Consider the following 13,758-nt stretch of genomic DNA (forward strand, 5'->3'; position numbering starts at 1 on the left):
GCCTGACCGCAATATATTTCTATTGTCTATATGACTGATTACCCTGTTTAAGATACTTTGCTTTTTTGTTTGTTTGTTTATTGAGACAGAGCCTCACTCTGTTGCCCAGACTGAAGTACAGTGTTGTGATCATGGCTCACTGCAGCCTTGACCTCCTGGGCTCAAGCAACCCTTCCACCTTAACCTTCTAAGTAGCTGGGACTACAGGTGCATGCCACCACACTCAGCTAATTTTTTTATATTTTTATAGAGACAGGATCTCACTATGTTGCCCAGGCCGGTCTTGAACTCCTGGGCTCAAGCAAACCTCCTGTCTCAGCCTCTTGCCTCAGCCACCTAGGATTACAGGTCTGAGCCGCCACACCGCACCTAAGGTATATTGTTACAGCAGCAGGAACAGATCAAGACATTGCCTTTCTATAAACCAGAGGTCATGCTGAAAGTCAATCTGATTTTCCTAAATGAGCTGTACAAGTGTTCAGACAACGTAAGCCAAGAATTCTCCCATACAAGCTGCTTCCTGAGATACTTAGCCTGCTACTGCCCAGCACCAACTTTCTGTCTCATTTTTCAAACATTCTCCCTAGATCACTAGACTCCCCATTGCTATGGTAGTTTTGATTTCCATAGTAAAAGCAACACACTCATGTTCATCTCAATATTATTCACAATAACCAAGACGTGGGAGCAACGCAAATGTCCGTCAACAGATGAATGGGTAAACAAAATGTGGTATATCCATACAATAGTATATTATGCGTCCTTAAAAAGGAAGAGAATCATGGCGCATGCTACAGCATAGACGAACCTCAAGGACATTACACCAAACAGAATAAGCTGGTCACAAAAGGACAAATCTCATATGCTTTTACTCAAATGAAGTATCTAGAGTAGTCAAAATCATATAAACAGCAAGTTAAATGATGACTGAAGAGAGCTGTGGAAACGGGGAGGAAGAATTAGGTTTAATGAGTATAGAGTTTCCATTGCATAAGGCGAAAAAGTTCTAGAGATCTGTTATACAAACATGTGAACATACTAAACACTACTTAACTGTGTACTTAAAAATGGTTACGGTGTTATGGTGCTGCCACCGTTTTTACTTATTTATTTATTTAGAGGCAGGGTCTCCCTCTGTCATCCAGGCTGGAGTGCACTGGCACAATCTTGGCTCACTGCAGCCTCAATCTTCTGGGATTAAGAGATCCTCCTGCCTCAGCCCCCCTGAGTAGCTGAGACTACAGGTGTGCAACACCATGCCCTGCTAGTTTGGATATTTTTGTAAAGATGTGGTTTCATCATGTTGCCCAGGCTGGCCTTGAACTCTAAGACTCAAGCAATCCTCTTGCCTCGCCCTCCAAAGTGCTGGGATTACAGGCATAAGCCACCATGCCTGGCTTCGACAATTTTTCAAAAGGAATAAAATTACAACAACAACAACAGACACAAACACTCACACACACACACACACACACACACACACACACACAGACACGAAGCAGGGTTTTCCAGGCAAGAGGTAGGATGCTGGCCCCACAATCAATCAATCGATTGCACAGCTTTGGATGCCAACCTAAGCTGTACTAGGTGATTGGGCTATGGTTCTTGGATTCAGACTGAAATTCAGCAACCTAGGTTTTTAACTACTTACAGCTGGATTAAATCAAGTGCTGTCCACGGCAAACCTGTGGAGGAGAAGAAAGAGAAAGGATTTTGACTGCTCATAATGTGTAACTGGCAATGCTTTTCACAGCCAAAATGCTGGATAAATCTTTATCCAATTGAATTGACTGACCCTAATGGTACCTGGTGTTGACTTGCTTGCTTTCAGACATGTTCTCCTAAGAAACAACACACATTGCCACGGGGTCCCCAGCCACTTGCCTCGAACCTGCCTGAACAAGGAATGATTCCAACTATTTGTGTTGCTCACGAGTGTGTGCCGGAACTGCATCTCCACTTCTACTCTTCCAATAACTGGCTCCTGGGTACACTTCCCGATTTTGCTATTCTTCTCCGCTTGGATTTATTAATGTGCCTATGTCTCCCTCCTGCTTTTGCCCCTCTGCCCTACTGGACTCCAGCTATCGCTGTATTGTTCCATCTGTTTAATTCCCTCTCTGTTTTGTGTTTTCAGTCCTTGGACACAAAATATCATCACATTTAGCAACCAATCCTTGGACTCATTAGAACAGGTGTTCCCAAACTTTTTACACAGGGGGCCAGTTCACTGTCCCCCAGACCGTTGGAGGGCCGCCACATACTGTGTTCCTCTCACTGACCACCAACGAAAGAGGTGCCCCTTCCTGAAGTGCTGTGGGGGGCCGGATAAATGGCCTCAGGGGGCTGCATGCGGCCCACGGGCTGTAGTTTGGGGACGCCTGCATTAGAACATACTGCTAAAAGTTCTTAGCATGTGCATACAATAACCATAATGAGACCATCCTGGCTAACATGGAGAAATCCCATCTCTTCTAAAATAGCAAAAAAATTAGCTGGCCATGGTGGTATATGCCTGTAATCCCAGCTATTCAGGAGGCTGAGGTTGGTGAGTCACTTGAACCTGGAAGGTGGAGGTTGCAAGTGAGCCAAGATCACGCCACTGCACTCCAGCCTGGGCCACAGAGTGACACTGTCTCAAAAAAAAAAAAAAATGTTTTACAGCAAGCTATATATATTATACCAAATAAAGACCAATAAGCCATTCTTGTCACTCTGATGGAAATACAATGTTTGTATCACGTCTACGGGACTGCCTTTCATGGGAAATCTAATTCATCTCATTTCTAAACTAGGTTACTCTAAAAATATAGGAGTAACAATTATTACTTTCCGCTATGCAATGTAAATTAGCATGATGGTATATAAAGGCCCAAAATCTGATAAGAATTTTGATTTTGTGTTTGTTTGGGAGACAGAGTCTTGCTCTGTCACCCAGGCTGGAGTGCAGTGGTGCAATCTCGGCTCACTGCAATCTCTACCTCCCAGCGATTTTTTCAAGCGATTTTCATGCCTCAGCCTCCCAAGTAGCTGGGATTACAGGCATGCACCACCACGCCCAGCTAATGTTTGTATTTTTAGTAGAGAGGGGGCTTCACCATGTTGTCCAGGCTGGTGTCAAACACCTGGCCTCAAGTGATCCACCCACCTTGGCCTCCCAAAAGTGCTGGGAGATTACAATGGGAGCCACCACACCCAGTCACGAATTTTGTAATAAAATGTGAAAGACAGAACAGGCATGATGGCCCATGTCTGTAATCCTAGCACTTTGGGAGGCCAAGGCAGGAGGATTGCTTGAGCCCAGGAGTTTAAGATCAGCCTGGGTAGCATTGTAAGACATCGTCTCTACACACTCGCACACAAAATGTAAAAGACCACCCAAAATTACATGCAGAACCTTTTGCTGGGCCTAATAATGTTTCCTAATAATCCATTCCACTAGATTAACACTTTTGAATACAGCAAACTGAGGCTAAAGTGATAGAAACGTAAATTTTCTGTAAGATCTCCAAAAAGGGAGATTCCAATGAAAAGCAAAATAGCATGAAAGGTGGAGGCTGTATTCCGACCAGACAGACAGAATTCTGATCTGCTAACCTCCCTGGCTCTGCCACTCACCAGCTTCCTGTCCTTGGGTAAGTTATTTAGTAACTCTCAAGCTCTCTTCTGTTCACAGATGTAATGGGGATAAAAACGCTACCTACCTGGTAGAGTTGTTACAACTACATACATGAGAGTATTTATGTAAAGCTCTTGGCACTGTGATTCTTAGCATACAGTAATATTTGGATAAGTGGAAATAGAGAAAGCGACATAAAACTCATGGTTCTTGCCATGAGAGGGGCAGGTTTTCAAAGAATACTGATTGAATATTCAGAGCAACCAGCTGTTTGATAGCAGCAATTCACATCTTTAACAGCAGGTGGCACTGGCAGCATATCTACCTAGTTTTACGTCTAACCCTTTTTTTTTTTTGAGACAGGGTCTCCCTCTGTTCCTTCTATTGCTATTGCCCAGTCATCCAGTAACACCATCACAACTCATAGCAGCCTCGACCTCCTTGGGCTCAAGTGATCCTCCTACCCCAGCTTTCCAAGTAGCTGGGACCACAGGCACTGGCTAAGACGTAGGTGGATTTTTTTGTTCTTTTCTTTTTAAAGATGGGGTCTTGGTATGTTACCCAGGCTGACCTCGAACTCCTGGGCTCAGGTGATCCTCCTGCCTCAGCCTCTCAAAGTGCTGGGATTATAGGAATGAGCCACCATGCCTCATCTTAATTTTTTTAAGCATCCTTTTTATCTTTTTCGGGAAAAGCAGCATTTCCCCCTTGATCTTTTAAAATTGTTATTATTCTTATATAGTTTCATAAGCTATTTTCAGTAGTATATGATAAATTATTGCTATTTTACAATGCAGACATGAATTGCCATGGACTGCTTTCATGAAATTTTGAAATTTGAGGTTTTGTCTGCTTTCTTATTCATTTTTTTAAAATTAGAAGATAGTGCTATTCTACTATGGGCCACTGAAACAAGAATATTCCACATCTATGGCCTTTTCTAAAACCTGGAAAGGCCAAGCAGCCTTTTCTAGGATAGTACAGAATGTGCATTTGTTAGAAGGAATGTTCAAAAGACCTTGAACATCATGACGGGAAAACTATAAATGGCTCTGAAATCGCTCCTAAATTGCTTGATAGATATTCTCGTGGTTAATTTAGCAGCAATTGTAATTATATTTTCCAATTATATTTCTGTCGCTCTCACAAGTATCTTCATATATTTAATTTCGTAGGCTGCTGCCTTTACAACTAACGATAGCTCCTTCTCTAACCCAGCTTGGAAAGCCACGAATTTTTTACTGACTTGTGTGATCAGGCTTGAACTATAACATGGCTTGCAATTCCCTTGTATCACAGGTTTGGAGAGTCTCCGGAAGACTGAATTCAGTTAGTAGGTGTAAGATGCTCACTTTGAGTCAACTTCAGGCAAACAACTTCTGTGCAAAATGTATTTGTGGAAACACCACCAGTAAAGTCTCCATTGCAACCAGACTCCTGTGGTTAGTACAGAAAGGATGATGTTGACGGAGATCTCAACAGCATCCCAACCACAGGGGCGGGGCTGTCAGCTGCTGCTGGGCTGGGAGGTGAACTGTGAGGTTCTGCAAATGCCTTTTATGGGGGCCTTGGCAACCCCTTGCTGGAAGCGTTCAGAATGATACCATGTAAACCACTGCAAGGGCTGATTCCACCCAAAGAAGACCCCACTGACAAGCAAAAGAACAACAATCGGATTGACCTATTGAAACTTTTCCATAACGAATTAAGTTATTTGTAAGTTAGAGTATCTTCTGTGTTTAAAGATGAATAAATTCAGAGAGAAAGACAGAACTTGCAGAATTGAAACATTATATATTGAAATATCATATATTTGCCGGGCACAGTGGCTCACGCCTGTAACCTCAGCACTTTGGGAGGCTGAGGCGGGTGGATCATGAGGTTAAGAGATCGAGACCATCCTGGCCAACATGGTGAACCCCATCTCTACTAAAAATACAAAAATTAGCCGGGCATGGTGACATGCGCCTGTGGCCCCAGCTACTTAGGAGGCTGAGGTGGAAGAATTGCTTGAACTCAGGAGGCGGAGGTTGCAGTGAGCCAAGATTGCGCCACTGCACTCCAGTCTGGTGACAGAGCAAGACTCCGTCTCAACAAATAAAGAAATAGCATATATTACAGAAGTAGCAAATTAGTAAATTTAATGAATTTCATTAGTATAATATATATCATGTTATATAAAATATAGAATATCATATATTACATATTATATATACCATATTCTACGCACACACACACACACACACACACACGCACATGCACACACACACAGCCTGTGAGGTCCCTTTACATGTACTTCAAAACAAGAGAAAAAAGTTAAATAAAATAAAATTCTGATATTTATTCAGCCAGGCACAGTGGCTCATGCCTATAGTCCTTGTGCTTTGAGAGGCCAAGGTTGGGGGATTGCTTCAGGCCAGGAGTTCAAGGTTGCAGTGAGCTATGTTCATGCCACTGCACTGCAGCCTGGGAGACAGAGTGAAACCCCATCTCCACAAAAAAATTGAAAAATAATTAGCTGGGGTGAGGCACGATGGCTCATGCCTGCAATCCCAGCACTTTGGGAGGCGGAGGCAGGCTGATAACAAGGTCAGGAGTTCAAGAGTATCCTGGCCAACATGATGAAACCTGTCTTTACTAAAAATACAACATTTAAGTGGGCATAGTGGAATACACCTGTTGTCCCAGCTACTCAGGAGGCTGAGGCAGGAGAATCACTCAAACCCGGGAGGCGGAAGTTGCAGTGAGCCAAGATCGCACGACTGCACTCTAGCCATCCCTTTTACGTATTAGTCCAGATGACTATTTGGTTTTTCTCTACTGACCTTTTGATGAAATAAATTCTATTGACAAGTTTCCTATTATTGAACTGCTCTTGTACTTTAAGACTAAAACTTATAGCAGGGCACAGGGGCTCATGCCTGTAATTCCAACACTTTGGGAGGCTGAGGCAAGTGGATTACCTAAGGTCAGGAGTTCGAGACCAACCTCACCAACACGGAGAAATCCCATCTCTACTAAAAATACAACAATTAGCCAGGCGTGATGGCACATACCTGTAATCCCAGCTACTTGGGAGGCTGAGGCAGGAGAATTACTTGAACCTGGGAGGCAGAGGTTGTAATGAGCCTTGATAACACTTCTGCACTCCAGCCTGGGCAACAGAGTGAGAATCCATTCCCCCCCAAGAAAAAAAGTATAAAACTTATTTAGCAATCCTGTATCATTCTTTTCATGCAGAACAATACGAGATTCACTAATATTTTCTTTAGTTTTGGATCTCGGTTTATAGCTGAATTTGTATTATATTTATATAAATACATGTTTCTTTTTATATTTTTTTGCTCTGTATTTTAGAAGGCTTTATTGCCAGGATTAGGTTAATCTCATAAACTAAATTTTTCTTTTATTTATTTATTTATTTTTGAGACAGAGTCTCACTTCATCCCCCAGGCTGGAGTGTTGTGACATGATCTTGTCTCACTGCAACCTCCGCCTCCTGGGTTCAAGTGATTCTCATGTCTCGGCCTCCCAAGTATCTGTAATTACAGGTGCATGCCACCATGTCCAGCTATTTTTTTTTTTTTTGTATTTTTAGTAGAGACAGGGTTTTGCTATGTCATCCATGCTGGTCTTGAACTCTGACCTAAAGTGATCCACCCACCTCGGCCTCCCAAAGTGCTGGGATTACAGGTGTGAGTCACCACACCTGTTCTCATTCTCATTTTCTGTGGAGCAGCTTATATTACATTCAACTAACCTGTTCCCTGAATGTACAAAAGTATTCGCCTTTATAGCTAGGCCTGGCCCATTTTTCAGCTATAACATTTTAATCACATCTTCTGTTTCTTTTATGCTGTTTGGTCAGCTCAGGTTTTCTGTTTCTTGGCTCAATTTTGCTTATTTACATTTTCCTAATGAGTTCTGTTTTCACTGTGATTTTCACTATTTATTATGTAAGAACTATACTGCATATCCTAGTCTTATGTAATTTGCTTTTCACTCTTTTAACTTTTTATGTCAGTTTGTGTTTTTCTTTCACTCTGACTAGATTCACTAAAAGTCTTCATTTTATTGGTATATTTCTCCTTAAAATAGCTTACAGAATATTAAACAAAATACAGGGCCATTTGAATTTTCCTATTGTTCACATTCTAGGTAAACTTAAGTGGAATTTCCTGTCTTCAAATAACACACCATCCTGAACAATTCTAACATTTGTACCCAGGCAACACATCACAACAACAATTTTACAAAGAAGAAGACTGTATTCAAGAGAGGCCTTTCTGGTAAATCACAGGAGAAATCAAAATGCAACTTCCAAGGCCAGAGTTTGCCCAACACTTGCTGTGTGGGTCAAGCCCAAAGTTAACAAGGACAGACAATAGTCATCAGATCATTTCTAAAGGAAATTTGCATCCAGGAAGAACCTAAGTGAGTTTTCTCTCCTCTTATGAGACTTTTTGCATGTGTGGTATAAGTCATTCAGGGAAACAAACCCTGAGGCATCATTTCATGGGAGGGAAGGGCTTGTTTAAATAAGAACTTTATGGCACAGTAGGTGACTAAGAAACTACGTAAGTAATGAGCCCTGGGGCCCTGTCCTCCTGATTCAGCCAAGCCAGGAAATTGCTGCAAAGTATTTAAAGATTCCTTGTTATTTTGAACGAAGTGAGTTCAGAAATATTGCTCAAATATGACAAACAACTGTGGGACAAAGCCAGACTTTGAGATTGAAGATTATACCAAAACAAACAAACACACACCAAAATCCCAAACTGTAATAAGATACCCCACATTTTAATACTGAAGATTGGTAGTTTGGCTATTACGAGTGAGTATGGCAATCACCTAGTTGCTTAATTAAAACACTGCCTTTCAAAATATCTATGAAGAAATTCAAAATCTGGTCATCCAAATGAATATTCCCTAAAACTCTAAGTCACTTTCATTGGGGCTATAACAATTCTACACTAAACGTAATTTCTCCCAAGAGGGTAAAGACTGACATTCAAAAACACGAATTCTGAGGACAAGGACCCCCCCACCCCCAGAAGGCAACAAATAGCTGTCTAAAGCTCAGTGAGCTAATGAATACGACCGCATTTAGGGATATTATCTAACCGGGGCTTGTTCTACAATTTCATCAGCGCACCTACTTTTCCAGCCTCCTTCAGGTATTTTTGGAAGATCTCAAGGTGTACTCACCAATCAGTTGGGCTATTCTGTTTTCTTCTTTTCTGACCTTTCCCAGGTGCTACCACCAGCATCTACTTGGCCTTGCAAATATTTTCATAGATACTACCATACCTCCTTCTAGCACCCTTATCTCAGGCAAGGCCCCATGTCATTTCCACCAGGACACCCATGAGAATGCCACCCACCCCTCTTTAGAAGCCTGCTTGTTTAATGGGTACCAAAGAATTGTTTGTGTGCTGCTGTCTCACCAGGGTTTAGTGAAAACTTTCCGTTTTTTGAGACAGAATCTTACTCTATCACCCAGGCTGGAGTGAAGCGGTGCAATCTCCACTCACTGCAACCTCCATCCCCCACGCTCAAGAGGTTCTCCTGCCTCAGCCTCCCAAGTAGCTGGGACTACAGGCATGGGCCACCATGCCCTGCTAATTCTTGTATTTTTAGTACAGTTGAGGTTTCACCATGTTGCCCAGGCTGGTCTCGAACTCCTGCCCTCTGGTAATCCGCCCGCCTCGGTCTCCCAAAGTGCTGGGATTACAGGCCCGAGACATTGCACTCAGCCAAGTTTGCTGTTTATAGTTCTTATCATTGGAAATAGAGTTGAAAGGGCTAGGCCAGTAGAGAATTCCCCAACACAGATATTCACTGCTCTCTGAAGTGCCCCCATCCTCTGATTTCTAGGCAGCTTTTACTACTGGAGTCCTTCTCTTCCCATGACTTCTCTTCCAAGAGCTTCTCACAAATCCTTATGCAAACAGACTTCCAGTGAGAAAGCCCCGCCACGCGCTTCCTTAGTTATGCTGCTCCTTCTCCTGGAGGCCCCCAGCCTCCCAACCCACCCAAAGGGGTGACACTCATAGTTTAGAGCTGGGATTGGCAAACTAAGACCCAAGAGCCAATTCTGGCTCCCCACCTGTTCCTGTGCAGCCTGCAAGATAAGAATTTCTTGGGTTTTTTTTTTTTTTTGTTTTTTTTTTTTTGAGATGGAGTCTCACTCTTGTCACCCAGGCTGGAGTGCAATGGCACAATCTCAGCTCACTGGAACCTCTGCTTCCTGGGTTCAAGCAATTCTCCTGCCTCAGTCTCCCAAGTAGCTGGGATTACAGATGCCCGCCACCATGTCTGGCTAATTTTTGTATTTTTAGTAGGGACGGGGTTTTGCCATGTTGGCCAGGCTGGCCTCGAACTCCTAATCTTGTGATCCGCCCACCTCAGCCTCCCAAAGTGCTGGGATTAGAGGCATGAGCCACCCTGTCCTGCGATAACATTTTTTTTTACATTTTTAAATGTTAAGGAAAAAAATCTAAAGAAAAATAAACAACATTTTTTTTTCTCTTCTCTTTTATTTTCTTTCCTTTTTTTAAGATAAGGTCTCACTCTTATCCCCCAGGCTGGAGTGCTGTGGCACAACAATCACAGCTCACTAGAGAGTCAACCTCCCTAGGCTCAAGTCATCCTCTCACCTCAGCCTCTTGAGTAGCTGGAACAACACATGTATGCCAACACACATGTCTCATTTTTGTATTTTTTGTAGTGATGGGATTCCCTCATGTGGCCGAGGCTGGTCTCGAACTCCTGGACTTAAGCAATCTGCCCACCTCAGCCACTCAAACTACTGGGATTCCAGGCGTGAGCCACTGTACCTGGCCAGACTAATATTTCATGTGCATAAAAACTACATGAAATTCGCATTTCATATCTGCTGTTAAAAGGAAATCCTTAGCCAAATTAAATTTAACAGTGTAATTGAGCAAAGAATGACTTGCAAATCAGGCGGCCTCCTGAGCCAGGGTAGGCTCAGCAACTCCAGTGCAGCCACATGGTGAAGACCATTTATAACAGAAAAAGGAAAGTGATGTGCAGAAAACAGAAGTGAGGCACAGAAACAGGCAGACTGGCTACAGCTTGGCATCTTGGCATTTACCTTATCTGAACGCAGGTTGAACAGTCTGCCCCCTTTGGCCCAAACTCAGTGATTGGCACAAGAGTAGGTTTCAGTCTGTCTGCACTTCCATTGAGGTTACAGTTCACTATGTACAGAGAAACCTTTAGGCTGAACCTCAAATATGTAAGGAGGCAGGTTTAGGCTAAACTTGACCTAACACAACGAATGAAGTTTTGCTGTTCACAACCACACTCAATTCATTGTACATACTGCTTGCAGAGGCTTTCCTGCTACAGCTGCAGAGTTGAGTGGTTCCAACAAGACTATATGGCCTGCAAAGCCTAAAAAATACACATAGTGGGTCCCTTATGGTAAAAGTTTGCAGAGCTCTGCTTTAGAGCATGGACCATGGAGTCAGGCTGTCTGGGTCTGCATTGTGTTTTGCCACGAATTAATTATGTAGGTAATTTCTTAACATCTCCTAAGCTACATTTATGAGGTAGGAGTGACCAAAGAGTTTTATTTACGTCATTAGGTTGTATGGGGATTAAACAAGTTGACTTAGAGCCAGTACTTGTTACTTCGTACACAGTTATTATTGTAACTTCACAGTTGTGGCTGTGAAAAATAAAATCATTCTGGTATTAAATGCAAATTCTGGATTAAATGCTTATTTTCTTTCCTTCTTTTTTTTTTGAGATGGAGTCTCACTCTGTTGCTCAGGCTGGAGGGCAGTGTGCGATCTTGGCTCACTGAAACCTCTGCCTACCAGATTCCAGCTATTCTCCTGCCTCAGCCTCCTGAGTAGCTGGGACTACAGGTGTGCACCACCACGCCAGGCTTATTTCTCTATTTTTAGTAAAGATGAGGTTTCTACATGTTGGCCAGGCTGGTCTCAAACTCCTGACCTCCGATGATCCACCTGCCTCGGCCTCCCAAAGTGCTGGGATTACAGGTGTAAGCCACTGTGCCCGGCCCAAATGCTTGTTTTCTTAACTGACCACAAATAGGAGGAAAAATATGCTGAATATGATGGCTGTCTAAACAAGACAGTCACAGTGTCTGTGTGACCAAGGAACTGAGGAATGAAACTTTACTTTTGTCACAAAAAAATGGTCAGATTTAGGCAAATAACTTTCTGCTCTTGCTACATAGCCCAGAAACTTTAGCAATCAAGTCTTTTTCTTTGTTTTGAAGAAGGTTGAAAAGAATTTTCATTTATTCAGGTTCTTCTATGGTCATTTTCCCTGTACATCTATGACTTCCTATAGTTATAATCATTTTGTGGCATAGACATCAAATTATTTTCATTTAATTTTACATTATACACTTTCCATGTTTCTTCTCAGTTTTTATCATCTCTCTTTTTTGGTGGGGCGGGGAGGGCAGGCGGGAACCGAGTCTTATTCTGTCACCTAGGCTGGAGTGCAGGGGTATTACTTCAGCTCACTGCAACCTCCACCTCCTGGGTTCAAGCGACCCTCCCACCTCAGCCTCCTGAGTAGCTGGTACTACAGAGACATACCACCACATCCTGATAATTTTTGTATTTTTTGTAGAAATGGTTTCACCATGTTGCCCAGCCAGGTCTCGAACTGGGCTCAAGTGATCTGCCCACCTTGGCCTCCCAAAGTGTTGAGATTACAGGCGTGAGGTACTGCACCCAGCCCATCAACTCTGTTTAAAATAAACAGTTTTATTTTAATAAACAGTTTATTAACAGTTTATTATTATTTTATTTATAAAATACTAATTTATAAAATAATATTTATAAAATAATAATAAACTGTTTTATATATAAAACAGTTTATTATTATTTTATTTAATAAACAGTTTATTTATTTAAATAAACTGTTTAAAATAAACAGTTTTATGAGACAATTTTTCAATGTATATAGGAATCAAGACATATAGTAAATGAACATAGTTTTTTTAATCACAAAGTTTGATTTTATTTCATGTAAATATGAATCTAGTTTTCAAAGAACTAATGCCTTCTTACTGTTCACATCATCGACCTCTCCCGAAAGTAGCCTCAGCTTATTTCCACATAGCAAAGAACATTCCAGAAACAAAACTTGAAAAAATAATTTTTCCATGTTCATGAAAAAGGTAAATCATAAGTATAAATCTCCTTGTGACAGGGATGAGGCAATAATAGCATTCTAGCCCTGAGCATCATCTTCCCATCCATCAAAGAAGCCAGACCCCCACAGCCACATAGCAGAGCCATGTGCAGATGCAGAGATACTCACCACCTAAGTCACTGCAGAGTGGAGAGTTGAATAATGATGCTGAAATCCCTGGGGCCTATGAGAAGCTACTTCTACAACTAGAGTGATTGATTATTTCCTTTGTCCTGCTAAGCTCATGGGTCCCTAAATTACAATGTATCACTTACTCCTGACTTACTTAGAACCATCCTTGGAAGCTTGCAAAACACTGCTTAGACCATCACACTATTTTTATTATTATCATTTTTTTGGTACTTCCAGTAGCCACCCACCCATATAGGATCGAAGAATGATCTTCCTCTATTTTGAGAGAGAGAGAGAGAGAGAGAGAGAGAGAGAGAAAGAGAGGGAGAAATACTTTAAAAGAATTCACAGCATCTCACAGAGAAGCCATCAGATCAGGCTGATTTGCCAAAATAGACTTGGTAATCAACAGGGCAGGTGAGGCCTTTGCCAGTTCTCTTCACATCTTGTCTCTAAGGCATTGTAAGGGATAGTCACAATACTCATGTCAAACTAACCCTCAAAGTCACTTATCCTCATTTCTTTCTCCATGGCTCCTTCAAGCAGAGCCTGCAAGTGTCCATGTGCATAAGTGTGTTTGTATTTGTGGGGGTTTTGGAGTCTGAAGATCTCTGGTTGTGGAATATGCTTAACGTTTCTTCTGAAAAGATATCAGAGGGAAAAGAAAAGGGTATTCCTGGGCATCTTGCTGTGATTCCAACTACCTGCCTGGTTGACTCTCTAATTTTAAGCCTCATTCTAATAAAAGACTTTGAATACCTCTGCTTTTATGATTTGAAAGGACATTCAAACTGGCATTT

This window comes from Saimiri boliviensis, chromosome 13 (assembly GCF_048565385.1).
Source record: "Saimiri boliviensis isolate mSaiBol1 chromosome 13, mSaiBol1.pri, whole genome shotgun sequence".
NCBI classification, from domain to species: domain Eukaryota; kingdom Metazoa; phylum Chordata; class Mammalia; order Primates; family Cebidae; genus Saimiri; species Saimiri boliviensis.